Source organism: Osmia lignaria, chromosome 6, assembly GCF_051020975.1.
Source record: "Osmia lignaria lignaria isolate PbOS001 chromosome 6, iyOsmLign1, whole genome shotgun sequence".
Lineage (NCBI taxonomy): Eukaryota > Metazoa > Arthropoda > Insecta > Hymenoptera > Megachilidae > Osmia > Osmia lignaria.
In genome coordinates this window covers 7,337,263-7,361,954 of record NC_135037.1, presented here as the reverse complement: position 1 = coordinate 7,361,954, position 24,692 = coordinate 7,337,263, and the positions used below count along the sequence as shown (strand labels likewise).

General features: G+C 37.0%; 1 long non-coding RNA gene across 3 annotated transcripts in view; it reads right to left on the bottom strand.

The window, feature by feature from the left end:
* Positions 1 to 1,337: 1,337 nt before the first annotated feature.
* The window catches only part of LOC117601715 (uncharacterized), a 93,073-nt gene continuing 69,718 nt past the window's right edge, over positions 1,338 to 24,692 (bottom strand). Inside the window, exons 4-5 of one of the 3 annotated variants that reach the window (XR_004580785.2) lie at positions 4,323 to 4,482; positions 1,338 to 1,673 (exon numbers count right to left, since the gene is read on the bottom strand). This is a non-coding gene — a long non-coding RNA (uncharacterized LOC117601715). Of the gene's footprint in view, positions 1,674 to 1,964; positions 4,483 to 24,692 lie in introns of those variants that run through there. The other 2 variants (XR_013062234.1, XR_004580783.2) reach the window with 2 other exon arrangements.

The window sequence follows — 24,692 nt, the reverse complement described above, 5'->3', positions numbered from 1 at the left end:
CCTTCCTTATGGACTAAAGTCCACCCTTTTCAGTTACTAATTATTTTATTTTCGTTTATGGGACAAATCCACGCTTCTTAATTATTTATTGTTTTATTTCTCTTTATGGGCCTCGCGGGACCACCCTTCCCAGTTATTGTTTATCCTATTCTCACTCTTTATGGACCAAGGCTCCCCTTTGCAGTTATTTAGTTTTTTCATTCTTTCCATCGACCTTGTAGGATCTACTCCCAAATCACTGTATCCACGTATCCTTTGTATCCCTGAATCCCTTACACCCAGCACTTCATATATCTCTGCATTCCTTATGTTCCTAAATTCCTTACATCCCGGCATCCCTTATATTCCAGTATCTTTTATATCCCTGCATTAATGGTATAATTACATCTTGTTTAGTTCCTTTTTTTACCACCAGAGGGCGCTGACCCGAGGTCGGGATTTTAGTTCAAATTTTTGTCGCTAGAGGGCCAAAATTTCCGCGTGATTTAGTTCCTTTTTTTAAAACCAGATGGCGCTGGTCCGAGGTCGGGATTTTAGTTCAAATTTTTGCCGCTAGAGGGCCAAAATTTCCGCGTGATTTAGTTCCTTTTTTTAAAACCAGATGGCGCTGATCCGAAGTCGGGATTTTAGTTCAAATTTTTGCCGCTAGAGGGCCAAAATCTCCGCGTGATTTAGTTCCTTTTTTTAAAACCAGATGGCGCTGGTCCGAGGTCGGGATTTTAGTTCAAATTTTTGCCGCTAGAGGGCCAAAATTTCCGCGTGATTTAGTTCCTTTTTTTAAAACCAGATGGCGCTGATCCGAAGTCGGGATTTTAGTTCAAATTTTTGCCGCTAGAGGGCCAAAATTTCCGCGTGATTTGGTTCCTTTTTTAAAAACCAGATGGCGCTGATCCGAGGTCGGAATTTTAGTTCAAATTTTTGCCACTAGAGGGCGCTGTTGCGACCGCCGAAAGCGTAATTTCAAGGATGTAAGTGATAAAGGGACGTAGATTGTAGGGTATAGAGTGATTTGTGGGATACAGGGCTATAAGGGAAGCAGGGTTGTAAGAGGAATAGATATTTAAGGGATAGGGAGATGTAAAGGATTGAAGAGTGTAAGGGATAAAAAGGTGTAAACGATAGAGGGATGTTTGGCATACGGTGATGTGAGGGACGCAGAGATGTAAGGGTGATACAGATCTAAAGGATGCAAGGATATAAAGAAAGTAGAGATGTAATGGACGCAGTGATGTAAGGAATGCTGGGAGGTAAATAATGCAGGTTTATAAGGGGTGCAGAAATGTAAAGGATGTAAAGGATGCACACGGGGGTAATAAAATCAACACGTTTGTCTTCCTAATGAGTTTATTCAATAAGCTAAAAAGATAAACAGAGCAAATTAAATGAACGCAGAAAATAAAATACGGGTATATGTATGTTTAGCAGTTTAATATCAATCTGGCCGTCCGATGACAAGCGCAGATATGCCACCTCACCCGTTCGGGTATATGCAACTTTTCCATCTACTCCCAGGCATCCATCCAGGTGGCGGGGAGTGCAAGGCCCTGAACGGCATCTTTGTGGTCCTGTATGTTTAGCAGGTAGATCTGCACTCCTCGGCGGTCGCTGTAAGACTGATGATGTTCCACTGCGCTCTACGTCGAACGGTTGATAACGGTGCCGCAGCCAGCTACCTTATGATGGGATGCATATATCGTACATGTAGTGTTGCATACATTTATATTACAATACATATTTATAATAAACATTATGAAGAGCAAAATTGTAAATAATGTAATTAAATAAGATCAAAACGAAAATTGTAAAAAATGGTTAAAAGTAATAAATAGAATGTATAAAATAAATGTGTATTATTTTATTACACCCTACCGTAACGATGTTACTGTTCGTACTATATAATAGAACAAATTTACATTTTCTAACAAATTCAACGTAATTAATATATTATTAATAAACGTAACGACTGTAGCGTAGCTGTAATAGATGTTAAAAAGAAACAAAGTATTATTAAAAGAAAAAGAAAGAAGAAAAGAATAGGATTCCGGGATTTTAACTGTAAATCTTTTGATTTCCAGTTATCTGTTCAATCGCAAAAGTAATCGTTTTTATAGGAGTGTTTTGTATTTCAGAATATATGTATTAACTAATTTCAATTGTTAATATCTTTTATACAATTAGCCGTCTGCTCAAAAAAGAAATATAGACGTGTTCAGCTCAACGAGTTCAAGGTGAAGATGGCAAAGTTTCATTAATTAGTGAGCGTAATACTTGGGAAGTTCTCCTCGTAAGATGCGTTGCGGGTACAGTAGTGCGAGTCAACGATCGGTGAATCGATTACTTTGATATCGAATCTTTCGAATTCCGATATATAATATGTTTGAAGAAAATTGAAAAGAACTGTATATAAAAAGAAGTTTAAGGAACAATTTGCATTATTCGAGAGCAAAACGATTCTCAAATTCAGAAGCATTCGTATGCCGGCGCGGCGAATGGAGTCGCAAGGACGTACAGTAGAAGAGTTTATCCTCGAACCTTAAAAAGGAAAATCTAGTCAGGCAATTGATATCCTAATTGATATAACTCGGAAAATGCGTTCGTCGTTTCATTTCGAATGCATGAATACACCTCGCGTCTAACAGGCAGACCAATTTAACGAGGACTTCTAGCCTCGTGAGAGTAACTTACAAGGGAAGTACTACCCCATTTCAATTTTAACAATTTATAGCGTTTGAAACATATACAATGAGTTGTTGAATTATTCGTACCCCTCCAATTATCGACTTTAAACATTTAACATTTATTTAAACTATAAATTATAAAATGCTTATCAATGAGTTTGAATTGTGACTAAATTTAAGTTAACTATTACCAGAAAAGTATTTCCAATTGAATTATAATATTCTTATATTAAAAGACAAAGTCACGAACCACATAAGCGTAGAGTAGGAAAATAAAAATGATTCAGGGTTAAAGAAGTTTATTGATTTCTCAAACCCTTTCACGACTTTTGCGTCACCCTATACCTTCTTTTCCTGATATCGAGAATATCGATGTCAAAACGAGAAGACGTATTTATTCCGTACCACAGGCAGTGCTTCTGAAAGCTACAGAATTCCTTGTTAAGTTTTCTCGTTTGGTTTCGACAGAAGATCTCGAAATCCAGTATTGAGAGGGGCAAGCTTGCGGCTTGTCTCGAATTATTCAACCGCTGCAAGTTATCCTGACATAAATTCTCGATTAAAAGAAATAAAGTCCGAAAGGAGACGACATAAAACAGAAAAGGGAGATTATTTTCTTATGGACAATCATGCGTTAATTGCAATTTATTAGTAAGCAGATTTTTGTGCTCAACGAAATTGAGGGGCTCAATACTAAGAAAATCAAAGTTTAATAAGGTAATAATCTATATAAAAAGAAAAGAAATAGTAATAGTGTTCGTTTATCTACCACTTTCAATATAATAAAATAAACGATTGGTGACTAATGGGAACGTTTACCCTTTTTTGCTTTGAACCATATTCTCACCGGTAAGTATTTCCCTTTCTAACAAGGCAAAACGATAAACTTGAGATTTAAGATCGAATCGTGCACAGGATTCTAATCTTACGTTCCGTTCGACGATTTGTTCCGACGGCTCTCCATAAAACGCGAACTCTAGTAAACGTTTACAGAGGAAAAGAGAATTTCGAGCATGCATTGAAGTCACGTTTCCCTGATTTCATAGGTATAAACGGTGAATCGACGATTAGCTTAGCATTACGCCGAGGGAACGTCTTAGGCGAACGCGAAGGTTGGGAATGAATGGTGAAAAAATCAGACTTAAAAGCGCCTAATTACTACGATCCATCTGAGTGGATCGTTTCAGCGCTCGTACCAGAAAAGAAAGTTGCGTAAATTTAACGATGTACTCGGTGAAAAAGAAGTTGAGCAAAGACGAAGAGAGATATCGCGATGGTAAATTTCGCGATAGAATTTCCTGGACGTTCCCCAACTGGATGCACTTAATGTATTTAAAAAGAAAACATTTCAATACGACGAACGGATGCATAATAATAGGCACACGAAATGTAGTTAAAAAATTGCAATGCAGAGAATAACGTACAATGGATTAAAAACCTAATTATGGTAATTATAGACAAGATTCATTTTATTCCCATCTAAACTTTACGTAATAGCACAAGAATTTTTTAATCGAGAAAAAAAAGGAAACGTGTCACATGCAAGTGACTTAAAAATAATTCACGATGACACGCAAACGCGATCAATGAATAATTTTCGTGGGCGTCAGAGAGGAAAGTAATTACAAATGCGTTACATCGCACCGTCGTTGAATTATGCATTTCCTGAGAAACCTTGTTCCATCCTTGTCAAGTTGTCAGCCCGTGTCAACGCAGATTTAAGATTAAATCCATTTTCGGCTGAAATGTTCTTCGCTTCCTGTTCAATTTTCAACAGCCTGTTAGCAGTGACACATCTCTTTCTCTATAAGGAAAGAGGAAAATATCGTTAAAAGTAGGTAATAAAAAGAAATCCGGTATGAAACAAACGATACCCACATAAAATAATACCAAAAATTCGTGGACCATGGTGAATGTAAGGAAGAGGAAAAAGGCGACGAAGCGCGAAATAAGTAAACTCACTGCAAGTGTCATGGGAATGAGGTATGGAGCACCGTATAACAGAAACCAGGAATAAAAATCCCTGAAAGGGAAGCTATCTATGTATTATCAATTTTTGCTAAGGAAAAGAAGATAAAGGAAAAATTATAATGAAACCGTGGCGAAGTAAACATGGTAAAATGTCATTTACGGGTCGACTTGTTGTCTAGTCAATTGAAAAATTAATTAACCACAGTGTAGGAGAGTTGATTACCGTGGTCAGAGATTTTTCTTTGACTGGTTCGCACGGGAAACGGTGACCCGTGGCAAAGACTGTCATTGACTTACGGCCGCAGTGCCGCGCCGCGCCGCGTCGCGTCGGTGTGACATTTCAGAAATGTCTCCCGCCATCAAGTGGGTTACCGTAGCAAATCCGACTGGCATAGCGGGTACAAGGTGTCTCCATGCGATTGCTAATAAATCGAATAGTCGGGAACCCCCAACATATTAGTCACGACCGTACATCATTAATCCCAATACCTAATCTTTTCCTTATTAATGCAAAAATATGTGCGAAAAAACGTGGAAGCGTAGACGTCGATGAAAACAATAATCCCGAAGAGTCAGACGAAAAACATCAAAGTCTTTGTAGGAATCAACGCGTGTCTTTTCTCATTACCGGGACCCGGGTCTCGCGTTGCAGATAAGTTTAATTATAATTTAGGCCGTAACTAAGGAAAGCCGGGCTGGGCCGGCCTTGGTTCGGACAGCACCTAAAATCTTCGTTTTATCGCGAGCCGTGCAAGGAGAGCGAGCCACTCAAGAAGTGATCGGAGAACGCATAAGCGGCCAGCCGATAAGGCAAGTTGGCCAGGACGAAAACAGGACGCAGCAGGACAAGGAGATTCGTGAAAGGTGCGCGCGAGAGTGTGGACCATTCACGGTTGACCACTGGTCCACGGCGTCCACTTTACGGCCACGTAATTGTGAAATCGAGGCGCACGGAGTCCGGGTACATTGATGCCAACTGGTTCGCTTCGCGTCTGGCTGCAATTATTATTTCGACGGTATTCGAGTGAAAAAATGTATGGATTCGCAAGTCCGCACCAGCTCTTGTTTACAGTCGAGCCTTTTTCGGGACTCGACAATGAAATACTCCAGAGTTGGACGAAACGATCTCACGATGTACATACACACAACTACTTAATCACCATTCGATATTATTCATTTTATTAAAAACAGTCTTTTGTAATACGATTATTATTATGAAATATAATGATTTTATCGAAATCGTCACAAATGTATTTAAAACCCCATGTACAGTCGATTACAGATATATTTGGACACCGGTACTTATAATTTTCATTATTATTATATTATGCTCTGCATTTTGAATGCACAGTATAAATACTATTTAAGAGATAAACGAAGTAATAGCTACAGTCTGGTTAAAACAAATTAAATACAATAAATTATAAGAATATTATTGATTTAATCACATTTAAAATCACCGGAAATGTTATTTTATAGTTTAATTTACGACGCAATTCACACATACCATCTACCAGATTGACTGCATATCCTCAAGGTGAAGACCTTTATGGCGACCTTGTTTCTCAAACGAGTTATTTAATTTTGTATATTTTACTCCTTTCAATTTAACGTTGTTTCCAATGCATAAAATCATAAGAATGGATTTTCTGCGGGCATTAATTCATCTTCTCCTACCGTGCACCGGTCCCGAAATAGTGCATCCCGATTTTTCGGATTGTCCATCATCCCTAGACTGCACGTTTCAACTAATCCGCGCAATAAATTATATAGTGCAACGTTGGCAAGGCAAATACGCAATCTCGTAGTCGAGAAAATATAGTTATAGACCGCGACGTGTATAGATGCGCGTGTGTGGCGATGTGATTAAATAGAAAGTACCTCAGAGATCCGCAGCCGGGTAATGATCTTTGTCGAGTATCATGCCTGTTTACCTCTTCTTCGTCGAGTATCATCAAGGAAACTTGAGGATGACTCGCAGACATCGCGGCAGACCCGGCTATAATTTCCGACTTTCGATTTTCTCGGTGAACTCGCATTTTCCACAGATGAATCTTCCTTTCCGACAGGGTGGTCGATACGTCGACCTCGAGGAAACATTAACGAGAAGAAGCGTGGCCTCACGAGACCAAGTAAACGCATCCACTTTCGTTGAAAAGTAATAAATTATCGTTTCGACTTCTCAATTGTTTCTAATCGAAAAAGTAGCCTGAAATTCTTGGATCGTGTTATCGAAGGCACACCTTCTGTTCGTAGACATACCACGAGAGGGTTCAGCCCTCGAATTAACATACAAGTTTGCCTACGCGAAATCACGCTTTGAATACACCACCTGGATTTTTGCCAATTTCCATAACGCGAATGGCCATTAGCGGTTCGTTTGCGCGGCCAGACTAATTGTATTAGACGTGAAATTGATTATTCATCATCGCCCGGAAAATAATCGCTCCTCCGATGCGACACGCCGGTGCCTCTCGATTCACCGTCAATACTATTATCGTCGCTCGCTGTAAATACATTTCAAGCTTTTCCGCTTGTAATTGCAGCTAAGTAAATAGATAAATATCTGAAGGTTTGGAAAGGTTCTTGGATCGTTAAGTTGTAATTGGAAGGCGATTGAAACGTTCCATGCTGGTTCCGTTCAATTTTCATTAGTCAGGAGTTAGTGGAATGTGGCAAAAATTGAAGTTGGTGAATTATTTAATTATTTCATTGATTAGTCTCTAATGGGTTAATCCGATTCACGCGTGAGACGCGTTTCAATTTCTTTTTTAGTATTGATTTTATACACCGATTTATCTTCTGAATAATTGTTCTTGATCAAAGTACTGACGCAGAATAATAATAGAGAATTCTGAAAAACAGTGACGCAAGTTACCCAGAAATAATGGAAACACTGATGCAGAGGATCGCAAAGTGAAACGAAACATTGCAAAATAAATAATGTTCATAATTTTAATCATAAATATGCCTGAAAGGTTCAAATTATTGCATAAGAAATATTTAGAAAATAAAAATCGTATCGAAATTAATAAAGAAGCGTAGTGAATATCAAAGCAAAGCCTAACGATGCTTATAATGTGTACACAAGACAATTAAATTATCTAATTGCGAGGTGAATGACTGGTCGAACCGTTGAATTCTGAAACGAAACACGTCCGCGAGCGCGTTTAAGCTCACTTCGAGCACGTTTAGTACGTGTCTGCAATATTAACGTTTTTTCCTTGGAATTCCTCGGGAACGCTTGAATTATCGTTTTCAAGAAAACTAGACGTCGATTTGTCAGTCAACATATTCTTGGAAAGCAAAATTTTCTCGCATCTTGCATAAGGCGATAAGTTTCAGTACTTTCGTTGACAGTCTAACAAATAGCCTTTTAATTTTCAATCAAGTTCTTGCTTGAATTCTCGGTAATGACTATTGCTTTGCATCAGATTATTGAAAATTAAGTGTAATTTCGTAATAAATAACGTTATACACAGTAGAGCATCAATTATTCGAATTTCCATTCATGGAAACTACCTCTTCATTCAATTTTCTCAAAAATGAAAGCTTTTATATGAAATTTGCTTTCTTATCTCTTTCAAGGTTTTCTTAGAATAACCTCTTTTTTCAATTATACTGCAATTTCCGAATCATCTTGAAGATGATACGAAAATAACGCTAAAACCTGCAGAGACGGTATTAATATCTATTGATAATATTTCTGATTAATATTAGACAATTGATAGTCGACTTGTGCTGACACCTGTATCTCTAACGTTTTTCTATTGTATTGGTCGACACAGTGCTGTTTGACCGCAAAAAATGATGTTTTAACTTAAAAATGTAGCGATCACTGAGAATAAGTAAATCATCACCTAATATCACTCAATTTTTTCCATCTTTAACCATCTTAAAAGTATTATAGCTCATCCTAATTATATGGAGCACCATTTTGACGACGAAGTATTAACTCATTCACCCAGGTAAATAGAAAACATCGTGAATGAATAGGATTGCGGGTAGTTACATTTTGAACGGGTATCGCGAATAAAATATTCCTGTCACACACACCGACAAATAGGTATGTAGGTGATAGAAACTTTGTTCCACGTGCAGCACGCCCGATGATTCACTTCGAGCTGTGCATCGTTCGAGAAATCGGCTCTGCATCCTGATCGAAACACGATTTCCACGAAATCACTGGTTTCACTCGTTGGTCAAACGCTTCCGTTTTACAGCGCACGCTACAACTTGTTAATTTTTCATTACACCCCATAACGCGTCGAATGAAGAGAATTTAAGGATACAAATTAAATTAATCAACTTCTTCATTTATTTATGCAATAAAGTTCCTTTTAAAAATAATTTCGAATATAATAATATTCAATATTCAATTTCAAATATAATTCATCTGAAAAATATACTTTGCTGTCTTTTACTCGGTATATGGTTTTTATTGTGCGAAAAGGATTCTTGTTTCTACCACCTGCGGATATTTTGTCAAATGTTCACGTGCTGTAGTTATTTAGCTTCCGAAAGCTGAAACTTTATTATCCAAGACATGGTAATTATAAGAAAGCTGTTTAAAATTTCCACAAGTTCGAACCTATATTTATCCTGTTTATTGTTTCTGTAAAACAAAAGCTTTTATGACGAAATGAAGATATCGTGTACAAACTAAATGTCACCAAATACAGGTGTTCTCTGTAAACAGTTGTACATGGTTCTTTTGGAAAAAAAGAAAACAGTGAAATAAAATAATATTTGACTAGTCGATTTATATTAAAATCATTAATGAAACGTTTGGACAGTCATAAGATTGTGTCAGACTCGATAGATTTCGAAATCTTTCGTTTCGTATGCATCTAATAGAAATTGATCATGGAGACAGTGAAGCCGACAGGAAGTCCAGTGATCGTTTTCTTTCTATTTAGCCGCGGGGTAGCGATTCTTAGCCGTCAAGAAGCGGCTGGCAGTTTAACGTGACGTCGCGTCGGGACCGAGCGAAATGTCAGGCCGAGAATTTGCATTTCCTAAATGCCACTGCGTGAAATCGACCAGTTCTCCCTGCCAGAGGATCGTTCTTCGCTTGATGGAAGCTTCGTCTGTTTTTTATTTTTTTTTTTTTTTATTTGCTTATTTAAAGGATGTTCTTAAAATTTTAATTCATAGTTCCTAATGTTTGATTGAAAATTTCATTTACAATTAACAATAAAAAAATTACATTTAGCCTGACATAGAATCTAACAAGTATTACCGTCGAACTTTAGTGGCATTCTTATCGATCTAACCCGCTCAGACTCGCCTAATAAATCATTATTTATTGGCCCATTAATTGGAAACATTGCCTCAATCATTCCGTTATTGGATTAATTCCTCCTGTTTCCCTAAATAAACGAACCATCAAATACACTACTGCCTCGGGGCAATCGATCCGAGAATCGTATGCGGGCCTCGTATCCTAAAATTGCTTTCCCGTCGCAGATTCGAAATGAATGCAAATTTACAACACCCGGTTGCTGTTTGCTACGGTGTTATGCGTTAAACGTACTTCCAGTGCATCGATGCAAACATTATTGATTTTCAATAAAATAAAAATGAAATATTAGAAAATTTCACAAATTGCCACTTGGCTTGCATTTCACTTGCAGATATCTATTATAAATTGCATGTGATAAAGTTGTACCATTCAATCAATTTCATGACTCACTATTCGTATCATAATAGATGCTAAAAACAAATTAAAAAAGAATGACATGAATTTATGGACGTGTAGAGGCTATGCAGGTAAAGGAAAAAAAGAATAATGGTTGGAAGGAAACTGTTTGACTACGTAATGTGTATGTAGTTGTTAAATTTCGTGGACTCCCCGCTTTCTGATAAAGCCTGCATATCTGTCGTGTGGTTCGGTTTAGATACGGTCGTTCGTTTCGAGTACACAAAGAGATACATAGATTGCATCGTTAATTACACAGGTGTCAGGCGATAACACGTCCAACGATTCCGCGTAACTAATATTCCGTTCGTGTAGCGTGTACCGAAATTAATTTGTAATTCACTACGTGACGATTGAGAGCGATAATAAATTGTAAAGGAAAATAGGATTACGTAATAGGATTTGAATTATCCTTCTTTCAAATGTCTGTAAAACTGTGAAATAGCTTTGTCCAACTCTTTTGATGCAAACCTCTGTAATTACCTCGAATCATAAATAACTCGTGTTTGATTCAAAACATTTTATGAAAGAAAAATTAAGATAATTCGTGCAGAGATCAAGGTGATATTGAAATTAAAAACAAGGGACTGAATAGATGAAACTTGCATCCGTGGCTCTTAAAGTTCCTCTTGAAAGGGAATTCGTAAACGCGCATAACAGTAGGTATTCAAAGGACATCGTATAATCCTTTAACTGCCTCTTAGATCAGTGTTTCAAGTAGCGAGGAGAAAAGAAAAAGAGATGTACGATAATCCAAGCTCTGTTCGTTGGGAATATTAAGCAGAATCAGCGAATGAAAATCGCAAGCTTAGGAGGACATTCATAATGCTTTCTAAAACTGTTTTTTACATTCTACCACATACACGTATAGAAGATTTCGTTTGGATTTATGATACAATGTTCACTTCCCTCGAATAAACATCGACAACATGAATCACCAGAGATCCTACACAACTATCCCTGCAACACGAATTCCCACCTATCTACGTCATAAATTTTCTCATTGATGACTTGTGGGTACAGGAAAAGATTTCTTCTCGGTGAAATTTTGTGTAATTTATATGATTCGAAGAAAGATGATGTTGGTTGTATAACCAAGTTAAAAAGCTAAACCTTTCTTGAGATCAAAAGTGTATTAGAAATTGAAAACTGAAGAATAACGAAAGATAGAATCCGTATACCGCTTTTCACCTGATATTGTATTATGAAGCGATAAAAATAAATACTTTTCCAGATCAATATTTAAAAATAACGTGGCGTCGAGATGTCTTTGCGTGATTATTGGCAGGCCGAATATTTCCAGCATCGTTATTGCCAACTGGGACTTATGCAATCCGATATTCGTGCTGCGTTCTGAATAACATCATTTACATGTTTCCGGGAACACCTGCCGGAGTTAGTCGTTAACTGTGATTTCATGATAGCCCATCATTGGTAGAGGAAGCCAGAGCTCGTAACAAATTATCGATCAGTAGACCGCCAACCTTTCATTTCGTAATTAAAAATAAAAATAAAAATACGAAATCATACCTTTACATAGGGTAATCTTATACGATAGCAAGAGAAGAAGTTTAACTCGCGGATGGCGGACCATGGAGAGAGCCAGAATTTTAATCTAATTTTCTCACGGTTGACCTAAGCTACGCTGTTTAAGGATTAAGCAATTAAATATTTGATAACGCATAATACGAAAATACACGTTATCTGTGCATTAATCTAACAGAATGCAACTTCTGAAAGAAAATCTGAAACGATTAGATTAGCAAACGTGAAACGATGATGGTGAATGCACGTGGATCGTCCAACAGGTGTCTTCGCGTAAAAGCACTTTCGATCTTAACAGTTACTTCTCTCTCTCTCCTGTAACATCTGGTCGTATAAGTACTACTTCTCTTGCTCGTTTCTCTCCCACGACCAGCCACGATGTCAGAGACCTTTGCCCCAATTCACTTTTCTCTTTCTCCGACGTGAAGGTTAGCCTCCGATCACCTTGTCTTATCGGTTTCATTTTCCTGCTTCGCCGTCCTACACCTTTCGTTCCTTCCTTTTTCCTCTTCCACCTTGTTTCCATTCGTATCCCTTGCTAGTTCCTTTCGTTCGATAACACCTTTCTCCACCATCTATATACTCTATTTTTCAAATTCAACCTCAAAACACCGTGGAAAGATAAATTGTTTAATGGGAGGTATGAAGGTTCTATCAGATACAACATAGGGGCACGTGTACTTTCTGTATTAGTTTAAATAGTCACATCTACTAATCGAGTCATTTGGAGGCGTACGATAAAAAAGTAGGATAGAACTTAAGAAATTTTTGGATAATCCCATCAGACTACCCCTATTACGAAGCTCAGTCTACGTTCAACTAGTAAACTGTAGTAAGAAGTACTATATACTCTTTGAAATTAGCTCACTTCGAAAAAGGAAGAGGTTGGTTACTCGATTCGATCAGTATATTTTTTTTTTTAAACATAAAATTTAAAAAAAAAGAAGAAAGTTGAGAATTATTAGTAAATCAGAACATATGTATTCCAAATTTGTTTCTGGCTATTAAAATACTTGAGTTGGAAAAACCATAATATGTACTTCCGCTCTGGATTATGCAACACCGTATGCAAATACCGTTAAAATCCATCGATTGGCTTTCTCTCTGGCCTCCCTCGATTCTCAGATCGCATGACGTACTGACAAGAGTGAATGAGTATTCGTCGAAAGGAGATTGTTCCGCAGTCGATCTATCGATCGATAGATCTTTGCGGCTTGATCGACCAACTGATTGAAAACCGGTGAAAGTTGTCTGTGGTTCCCTGCATTCTGCTTCCATTACCAACAATTCAACCGATTTCTTTCGCTAAACGCGCGTTAATATAATTATAAAATTTCCACTTTCCTTTCCCATTGCATTTCAATAAATACAAAGTTAGAAAAATAAAATTTTATTAAATTATATCATGATTTTAGAATGATTCTAAGATTTTCAGATGTATGCAACATCTTGAGAATATATTCTCGACTGATGCGATGGAGAAGAATGATGGAGGTTGCGATTGCATTTTCTGCGAGGGGTCAGGCGACCCCTCACGTCGGACGCTCAACGATTAATCGGTACGGTTAATGAGTCGATCGGTAACAAGATCCAAGAACGAAATCACCGGGTCCAGCATGAACGTCGACTATCGTCGTAGAAAATAAAAAATCCTCTTCTAACCATGCACGTAGCTATGTATCTTGCTTAGTAGGTCGAATCAATTACCCCCCCGAGTGCTTGAAAATAAGATTAATCGAAAAGAGGCGTGCCAGCGTGACCATGCTGCAAAACACCACCGAACAAGCGATCTCATTTTCTCGATTAAAATTCTTCTTCCTTAGTCATTCGCGATGTCCTGCTCTTTTGAACCAACTGCGTTGAAAATCTTTATGCAGGTTCAAACGTTGGGGCAAACTTTCAGAGTGAAGTGGTACACTGTAATTGAAACGAACGCTTTAACACTCGCATGCTCATATATTGATCCTTTTACACCCAATAATCAGTTTACTTTTCCAATTTTTTGGAGTACTTCAAAATTGTTGAAAATACAGTAAAACCTCGATAAGTCGTCACTCAATGGACCGAGAAATTTTGACGACTTAAACAGAGTGACAACTTATAGAGGTTTTACTGTATTTCCAAATAAACGAACTGTTTTAAAAATCTTTTGACGTAAATTTCGATTATTTTATCAATTGCTTTTTCTTTTTTTCGGAGCTCAATTCGGGGTACGCGTAAGATTAGAACTATTGGATGATTAATTTCGGCTAAATCGTTTTATTTCTGCGTTTCTTTATTTTGTTCACTTCTCCGTTTCGTAAATTCGATTTTCTTGTTTGTGCGTTTAGGTACTATTTTTATAAATATGTACAGTACCGGACAAAATTATGACAAATTGATTGTAAGTATTCATGTTTTGAAAATTAATCTTTGAGTTACTTTACTTAATTACTTTTAAGTTGTACAGTGATAATACTCTTATCTATCTTATTTGCGAGCAGTAGGTAATGTGTAAAAGAAATTGATCATAAGAGAATCGTTACGATCAAGTTGTTACATGTCGTTTTGTCGGGTACTGTATATTCTTTGATTTCTTATCGTGCATTTCGACTTATCAAACGTCCCTATCTTTTGGCGTCTTGACTCAAGGCCGTGAACTGTTGCTTTCGCATTATCTGCTGTGTCAGTTATAAACAATAATACGAGTGTAACAAATCAGAACATCATTCGAAATATTATAATTTACGGCTATCAGTGTAACTAACGACTGAAATGAAAGTAATACGTATTTTACTTCCAGAAACTCGCAATATTAATTCTGAAGCAAAGATAGACTACTTTAAAAGGAAAGGGGTGAGTTTTCGTTTTTATATACAATTTTTATATAACCGATCGTTTGCTGAAGTGATTTATAAAATTTCCAAATTGACGGATATCCTATATTTGCAATAATTATTATTTTGCAATATACTATTATTTATTAAAAATAAATTTTATAATTATATCTTTATAAATAAACTAATTTAAGTTATTAAACTCATGATCTAAATATAGATTAATTTCTTTTATAAATTTCTATAGTTTATAGTAAAACATTAAATTGCAAACTTAAAAATATTCTTAAATTAGAAATTTATATATATATTTACTAATTTTTTTAGTATCTTAAAATTCAAAATTTTAAATGCACCAACACTTAAGCAAAATTTCAGCAAAATTAGCAAAACAACAGTTTCGTGAAATTAATGCTACAAGAAGGTTTAACTATCCACCAAGAAAGCATCTTTTTCATCTTTTTATCCATACAATATTTTATTACTGCTAATTTTATAATATCAATCGTTGATTTGTATAAAAGAGACAAGAATAAGAAATCGAAAGTGTGAACGTATAAAAATAGATAAGATTACACGTTTAACTCAATAATAACAGCAAAGTTCGTAGTACCGATGAACCAGTTAATGCAATACCATATCAATCGGTATCGTTTCGGCAGACAAGCAATAATTTGATTGCCAAACGTTTAATCGACCACGAGAAGTTCGGAAACCGTAATTTACTCTGGAACGTTCGACAATTTCACATAACGTCGTTTATCTTCTATTTCGATCGGCATCGCTTTGAAATAGCCGTTCAATGACCATCGAAATTGTTCACTTCAAACATATTGTTAAAGACAGAGGCCGCTGTGGTCGCAATAGCCTGCTATCTGATCTGAATAATACAAAATTAAAAGGGGTAATTTATCAAAATCCACTGCTACACAGAATTGAAATACGTGGCTATAAATTTAGTAGTGGATTTAGTAAACACAAATAATACAAAATTAATATAAACATTTGCCTTATCTGACCTTGTTTTCGAATTACACAGGGCGGGGCATCTAAACCGGACCCATCGAATCACTTGTTTGCCTTTGATGATAATAAAAAATACATATAAGACCAATCTTATTTGGCTTCGAGGGGGACATAATTTGACGTTAATACTTCTTTTTTTAATGAACACGCAGAGGAGATACAAATGTCAAACTTGGTTTCATAAAAAGGATGGAGTGTCTCTTTTTACACTGATAAATTCTTCAGAAGAAACAATAACATTAGAATAAAAAAAAATAAAAAAAAAAAATCAGTGTTGACGTGTTTAGTTTGCAACTTAGATATTCTATTTTCTAGAATAACAAATTATTTTCCTATTTTCTAAAATAAGTTTTCTCGTCGTATTTAAAAATTTTTTTTTACCTGTTTCACCGGAATTCTTTCTTCCCCCTAATTGCGTTCGCCTTACTTGTCATTCAATCACACGTGTCTCGCAGCGTCCCGTTAGTTCGATCCCGCTTCCCGATTCAAAGGATCGATCGTCGTCCACCGATCTTAATATTACCAAGCGCATAAATAACCTGATGTCGGTTCCTTCGAAAGGAGCATAATGTCAAGAGGGTCATTAATCGAGGCTCGGTGACCAGCGAAACCGGAAAAGTGAGCTCTGCCTGTTTCTGCTACGATAGAGCAACAACCTGTACCTAATTACAGGGAAAGCGGCATGTACACCGCGACAACTGTTCGATCTCACTCGTCAGATATAATAGTAAAAGTAAAAAGACTCGATGTAATCGGTCTTTTTAACTGCTCGCTAACAAGGGGAGTGCATGACCTTCGGAACACTGATATCGTCTAAACGTTGCACAATTATAAATGTCATTAAAAGCAACAATTATATAAAGTTAAAGCGCGTACCTCTTCAAAATGAAATAGAAATTAGCGAAACTGTTAATGCTTTAAATTTTGATTTTTAATCCATAGGGAATTAAAAATAAAAAAACATAAGAACAGTTGAAATTTGTTGGACAATGTAATCTCACCGGAGTCTATATCACTCGTTATTGGTTATGCAACAATGGCAGACGTACAAATATTTCTTTTAGTGTTTAAACAGCTTTTCATCCGATCCGTCTGTTCGCATGACGTTTATCCTGTATTGACTGCTTCCACTGAACCAGCGCAACGGCGGAAGTTTCAAGTTGTTTGAATAAATCTTTACGATCGTGCTATTTTTATCTACCTACACATTTGTGTTTAATGTCATTCGAGTATTGTTCGTCTTTAATCAATATTATTACAAATGAGGCACGGTTGTATTTTGAGTTTATAATAATAGTTGTTTAATGTATCGTACCAAGATATCCTTAAAAATCCTTAAAATTACAGTTTCCTTCCTTACGGTTGATAAGAATTAAGATTAATTTCCAATGTTTACGAAGCATCGACGAGATAATCAAAATACCAATACAATGGAGATGCAAAGAGTCATAACGATTGATAATTGATCTATGCATATCTCGTCCTTGAACGTTCCTGTAATAATGAAGTAGTCAAGGAAACTCCAGAAACTCAACACCAGCGTCGATCGGACATTTTGATTAATCATTATCGGATAACAGTACACGATTTAACGTTGAATTCGATACGAAAGCTTAACGATCCGTACCACTCGATCTGCCAGATTGAGACGTTCAGCTCGCACTAGGAAATCGATATGAGCGATCGTTCCGCAACGCGAATAGGATTTATTCGAAGGACCCAATGGCTTCGCTTTCATCGACAGAACGCTCTCGTTTGCATACACCATGGCAACATGATAAGAAATTTGTGTCGAAACAAATTATCATTAACAAAATGTTATCTGTTTATGGAATGTTCACTATCGACCACTTACAGTGTAACGTTTCTACTGACAGTAGGATATGGACAACGACTTGTGCATATATTAAAATTTTATTACGTTCAGAAGTTGACAAATAGTTTCCAATGATCGATAATGATTTCAGGATTTTCCCCAATTGAAACCAGTTTCCTATTAATATGAAATATATAAGAGTCTATAATAATCGTTATCAATCAAATGAATATTTTAAACCGAACTTTAAAATCGTTTGCATCTACAAGTTTGCATTTCTTGTACAACCGGATCTAAATCATTGTAAAATTTTGAACCGGTTTGAATTTGATTGAATTATTTCTATACCAGTTTTCACATTTGCTAAATTATATTCCGTTCTATTCAATTTTCGTATGAAATGTAACTCTCGAGTGAAAGTAACTTTTCAATGAAAAAGAAGAACGTTCTTCAAAAAACAGTGGTATATTTTATCGGTATCTGGAATCGTTTCGATTTCAGTAATCAGAGCATAGAAAGCTGCAGTCTCGATCGGCTGCGTAACAACGCGAGGCATCGTTAGGTTGCGTTGATCGTGATCGGGGATCGATTTGCGAACGATCATCGATACATCGATAGACCGGTATAGACGATATACCGGGAGCGTGCAAGTGATTCAGACGAAAATAAATGGCGTGTCGGTACGAGTAATCGTAAATTCGTCGAGTCGCCTCGGAATCGCTTCGATTGACTTATTTGTCCCGTGAAAGGGAAGTCACGATCCGATCGTAAACATCGGTTAAGCGCTGTTAAACGATGTTGCCGCGTGCTCGCTACGATACCTTGCCGCGCGGCTATTTAAGCGGCTCGCCAAAAAGTCCGGTAATTTGTGACAATTTCACGGGGAACGAGTCTATTTGAGCCTTTCGAATTTACCTCGCGATCCGCTCGAAGGACCGAAATTGATTATCCCTGCCTCGAGGAACGCTTACGCAACGAAATCGCGTACGTGCCTCTGAAAGTTTCATACTTCACTAACGCCGTATAATTTCTCGCATTTTACAAATTATTTTCAAATCAATTTTCAAATGCGAAATGCGCTGGTATTCGAACGTGTCGCGTACCCGAGCTGCCGGATCGGAAAAAATCAGGCCGCTCGTTTTTACCCGACTTGAATCGAGCCCGAAATATCGGGTACCCGTTCGTCTCTTTTGAATACACTGGGACATAGAAGCGCATCCCAGTGGTGCATCACGATAGAGTGGCAATTTCAGTGACAACGTTAATAGCAGTATTGTAATAGCGCGATCGCATGTGTCGTTCAATTGAACAGCTCACAGCGTGTCTCGATTTCCTAACGTGTCGTGGCATCTGTAAATTGAAGTCTCGCAACGCTTTAGATCGGTAATTGCCAGCCCGAGCAAATAACAGTTGCGTTTCTTCGTGATCCCGCGTATTACTGGATCATCCTCACGATCCCACGATCCTATAGTGTCACGTAAAGAGTAATTAGTTCTAAGATTTTGCCTTTTAATTATAGAAATCGAGGTCGCCGCGGCCGACCCATGAATCCTGCTGCAACCGCTCTTGACGCATCATTCCTTTCGAAGGGAATTTCTTTTAACCCTCGAATGACGGATCCTGGATCATTTAAGATCCGATCTAATGTTACCTAATATCATATTTATATCGATTTTTAACTGAAAAATAATCATACGCAGAAATCGTATAAATTAATATTAATCTCCTTATCGCCAGATAAGGTTCAAATATTAATTTAATATCTCGTTTAATCAAGTGTCTCTATATTTGACACGTTTGCATTCGATAAAAACTTTTGACACATTTTTCAAATATTATTGATTTACGAAATACTTAAACGTGAGAAATCACAGAGTTCTCAGGACTTCATGGACCGAATGTTGTATTAGTAATGATAACAATAGCCTCATAAATATTAACGGTAGATCATGCTAGTAAATCAAGTGAAACTAGAGGTTCAACACCTGGAAACTCGGATTTTTGTCAGTTCCCATAAAATTAACATTTCCACGTGGCCATTAAAAATCTATTAGCATAATTGGCTGGTAGCATGACACAAAGACCGTTTTTCTGATGCTTGAAAGTTTTAGCAAAAAATCCGATTAACTTCTAAGCGCGCCATTTGCAAGATAATTCACCAGAAAATTCTCTCGTCTTTACTTTCTCTGACATAGCATGTTTCACGCATATCTATCTAAATTAACATTTACAACAACTAACTATTAAATTTAAATTATCACACTTAATTTTAATCTTTCCATTTAATATTTTCACTCGCTACTTCATTATTATTGAGCTCCCCTGTTTTACCTGCTTTTGATATTTTAATTAAATTCAGCTTATGACACTTGTCACTGTATCACCTTTATAGGTCAAATATTCAACACGTTATAATTGATGTTTCTAGGACACAAGAAATTATTTTAAAATTTGTCACTTGTAAATTATACTTAATTACTATAAACTTTCTAATCGTTTATTTTCCACAGACGATAATTAAAAGAAACAGAACAAATAATGAATGTTAAAATATGAAAAAATCGATTCAACTACTGAGAAACTGTCTGAGGTGACAAAAAATTTTAATCACTTTACAGCTAAGATGCTTAGTCGTTAATAACTTAATAGCCGATGCGACTTTAATGATTGATGTAAAAAAGAGAAAAATTGAAAATTAAATGCCACTATATTAAGCAAACTTGACGCTATGAAGTGCAGTTTTATCCACTACCTGTTTTCAAATGTCAAGTGCTAAATGACACAATCAATTTGCGTTTCGATGAAATTAGTAGAAGTAGTAAAAATTTCTTTTCAACATACTCTTCGCGAATGCCTATAATTGAATCGTTCTTAATTATTGGAACAACAAAAAAGAGAATAACATAAGAAAAAGACTTCGAAACGATTCAGGGAACGAAGGACAGGATAGTGATTCCCGATGAAAGGTTTCGCATCGAAGCCACGGATTCGCACGCTTCAAACGATACGCTTGTCCCGAGCAATTAGCGGTTAGCAATGCGAAAGCAGTCTGATTAATGTAATTTCGTAACGATCGATGCTCGGTCCAGTAACGCTATATTCTCTAGTATCGATATGACGGAGCAAAAAGTCTCGTTATTGGCTCGTGTTTCGAAAACGACCAGCATACAGGATAATTCTTTACAATTAGCGATCGATTTATCACTAAGAAGTTCATTCGTTCATTCAACATCTTCGACGTGTGAAACCTTTCTCGAGCCAATAGTAAATTGCACGTTACAGTTTTAGAATTATTTTAATTAATTTCTTCCAGTTCATAAGGTTACAACTTTTCTAAGAAACGAGCCGTTAGTTTGGAGAACGTCGTTAGTTCACGATGGACAGTCGATGTAGAAGGCTAGTCTCGAACGTGAAAAATGAGGATGAGCTCGGTCGCGAAAGCCGGATACCAAACCGTAACACCATAATCACCGAGACCGGAGTTTCACCGTTAATGACGCCGCGATGGAAGCTGCTGCATCGCGATGCAGGCTAGTAGAGTGGCGTCTATTCATCCCGGAGGATTAGCCGGTGCCGCGAGTTACGTGCATACAGAGTGTCCAATTTTAACCTACCTGCCACATGTATGCACTTATGAACTCGATACATAAATTGTATATATTGACAAGCAATGGAATTGAATTCTTTACAAACAAAACCATAAATTTTTGCATTATGAAAATATTAAAAATTTTTTAAATGTTGCGATCATTTGTGATAAGTGTAATAATTAGTGTCATACGAACAAACAAACCTTTCTTTTGGAAATACAAAAAGAATTAGCAAGAAATGTAGCAAAGTAACACCATTACTCATGGGTGTTAAAGTCAGACACCCCGTATATGTACTGATCGATGTTAACGCTAATTGCACGCAAACGTACTTACGCGGTTATGTAAATGCGGCGCGTACTCGACAACCAGAACCACATTCCCGCTAAACGGGGGCTATCTTCTAAACTCGTTACAATATCGATAGCAAATAAATTGTTACCGCTCGTTTCAGGGCTGAATATCGTTTAACTAATTAGCGGTCAATCCCATTTGTATTTACCTTTTTGCTGCTTTTCGTATGTAAGACTGCGTTTCCCGTGTATTTATATCGATCCGGTTGAACGAGTCGATTGACTATTTCTGCATTTTTATTTTTTTCCTTTCCTCGTTTTAATAGATGGATACAAGTATACTTTAGAACGTTCCTGAACGATTTTCTAGTCTAATTAAAGAGATTCTTAGTGCGTCTAGATATGTAATTGTACGATGCGAGGTTGACATGAATATTAATTTAAATAATCGGTCCTATAAACAGAAGTAGGTATTAAAATAAGATTAGGTACTTTTTCCCAGGGAAGTTTGCATAATGGCTGTTTAAATGAATTTCAGATAATTAGGAATATCGCGACTACAGTCGAGAGATGGAAAGAACATTAGCGGGACGGCATAGGGGCACTTCGCGCGCTTCGCCCTGTCCCCATGTTTGATCCTCCTTGAAAGTTTGCCGCAACGCTGACTTCATACCATCTCGCTTTGTCGCGAAGCCTCATCTTTCTCCTTTGTCAGGCGGCGCGATTAGTGTGTGATCGCATCGACCAATAGCGCGCGATAATCTAGAACGCATGCGCGTGAGGCGTGACGCACCGACTCCGACCAATCATACCCGCATTCCTTTTCCTAATGTTCTTTCCATCCCTCGACAGTACTTACGTATCAGATCTATATTGGTCGAGTAGGGATATTAGTGGAAAAGTCACAGAATACTATTGGAGCGCGGATGTGTAGGCTAATTGCAACAGCTTGGTAATTGAAAGTACGCGGTAATCACGTAAGCATCACTTGTTTAATTGTCGCAACGTAATCGTGATTTACACGGCGCGCATCGCTAGATAATTGCGTGTTCCATCGCGTTCAGCGCAATGAAAAGTGAAAACTTCGGTTTTCGTTTTCCTGTGACACGAAACTCTTCTTTTATTCACTTGTAAAACCATAACACAGCTATGAGAATACTCATGATTTAATGTAATTTCAAATATTAGCGATCAATAAATAAAATGCCTGTGATGTGTAATTTCTCGGCTTTCAGAGAATATAATTAGATGAAACGAAAGCTAATTGACCGTATTTGCTATAATTTAGCAGCAGTAATTTTCGAGAAGATGAATATGTAACGTAAGCTGTAGTGGTCATCGGCTTTGAGTATCTATGTCGTTCATTATGCCATGTAATTATGTGTTAATTTATGACTCACGGTGGACCTTGGGTTTAGGATAACGAAATTATTATGCGTAACGGCAATGTTCTCCAAAAAAAGATGATTCTCTCTAAAAAGAATGTATAACAAAGCTAATCATCGAATTGTTATTATTTAACAATTATTTGAAATAATTACTGGCGATACATTCTTGAAGATACTATTTAAATAATTACTTGAAAACGCTATATTTAAAACTTTAAACAATTTGAACGATTGAATATAATGGGCATATTTTTCAATAAAATATAACGAACTGATCGAAGACATTGAAAATGGTTTACATTTCGACGAATTCTCAGCAGGAGAACTGATCGATATCCAAAATAAAACTGATGCTTTAGTTTAATGAACGTTATTTATAAACTTGAAGACGTACGTGATTCGTATCCATCGAGCGGAATCGGTGATCGCGATCGCCTTTTCCTTTTTTAACGAATCGTCGATAGCCGATCCGTGCCAGACGAGAATTTCACTGGTCCTCGCATAGAATTTCGATGATGTCGAGTTAGTAACCCGCGCAGGCTCGCGGGCCTGGTTCTGAATACAATTTAAATTTCTGAATACATTCACGTCCGGCCAACGAATTTTGGATTGTTCGTCTGCTTAGGGTCAACGATCTGCTTCTTAATGCAAAAATGCCGTACAGTGCATTCGTGATTGCAAGTCATATCGCTCATTTGCTGCAACAATGACGTAACCGAAGATTTTCTATTTTAATTCCATTATTGGTATATAATACAAACGGTTAAAATCAGTTTCATTTAATTAATACATAAACAGGACTGTCCGAATAATTAATATTCATGAATCAAATTAAGAATAAGCACAGAATGCTTCGAACGAACGATACCTTTTCATTATCAACTTTTTTTCTTTTCAATCAAATTCACGCGTAAAGATAATATTAATACGATTCCATTACAAAATTGATAGTTACATCCGATCGATTCATCGAGTCTCGTATCGGTGAATTAATTTCGAGACAAGTTGAATCATCTGCACTTTACTCATTTGTCGTACCTTTCTCGCACTTTTATCGCCTTGTAATTTATGAATTTGACGGGACGATAAATCACGCGCCGAAAACACGCCTGGAAATTGCATCACGATTTATAAAAGTGCGTGCATTACGAAACGATCGCGATAATCATCTTGGTAATGAGATTCTTAATTGCCATAATATTCACTCAATTACATTCCATATTCATGTTTTACTTGTCACCATTGTCTCTAACTAATGAAACAATACAAATTACGCGTAGATCGATAATTAAGGAGATATCCAAAATGGTTACATTACAAGAAATTTATAATTGTTTCTGCATACCCTTAATAAAAGGTAAACGCATTCGCATTTCGCTAATCTTCTTATCGCGGACACGTCGTTTATCGATTGTAAGCAGGACAAGGGTAAACGAAAATCCGTGTACTCGCGTATCCTTTCTGAAACATGACTGAAATCGATCGATTTCGCAGAAACTTTCTCTCCGCTCTCCGAGCTGGCTCTTGCTGGCAACGATTAATTTTTGCTCGTGAAATGGGACGTAAATACGTACGCTCGGAACCGGAGTGCTCACGTAGAGTGCAGAAATCGAACAAAAGGGGCTGAACAGGAATTTCGACTTTCGCAAGTAATGATCCCGTAATAAATTAACCGAAACGATCTTGGGGACCTTCGGTTCAAGAAAAGGATCCGGCTGTTCCCTCGAAACAAGGTAAGCGGGTCTTCGTGAATTCGAATAATGAGACCTTCCTCTAGACAATGAACAAACAAAACGTTTGCAACGAACATTTTTTATCACTTCGCAATGGTATGTGTATTTACAATTAAAAAGCAAAGCGTAAAGTGT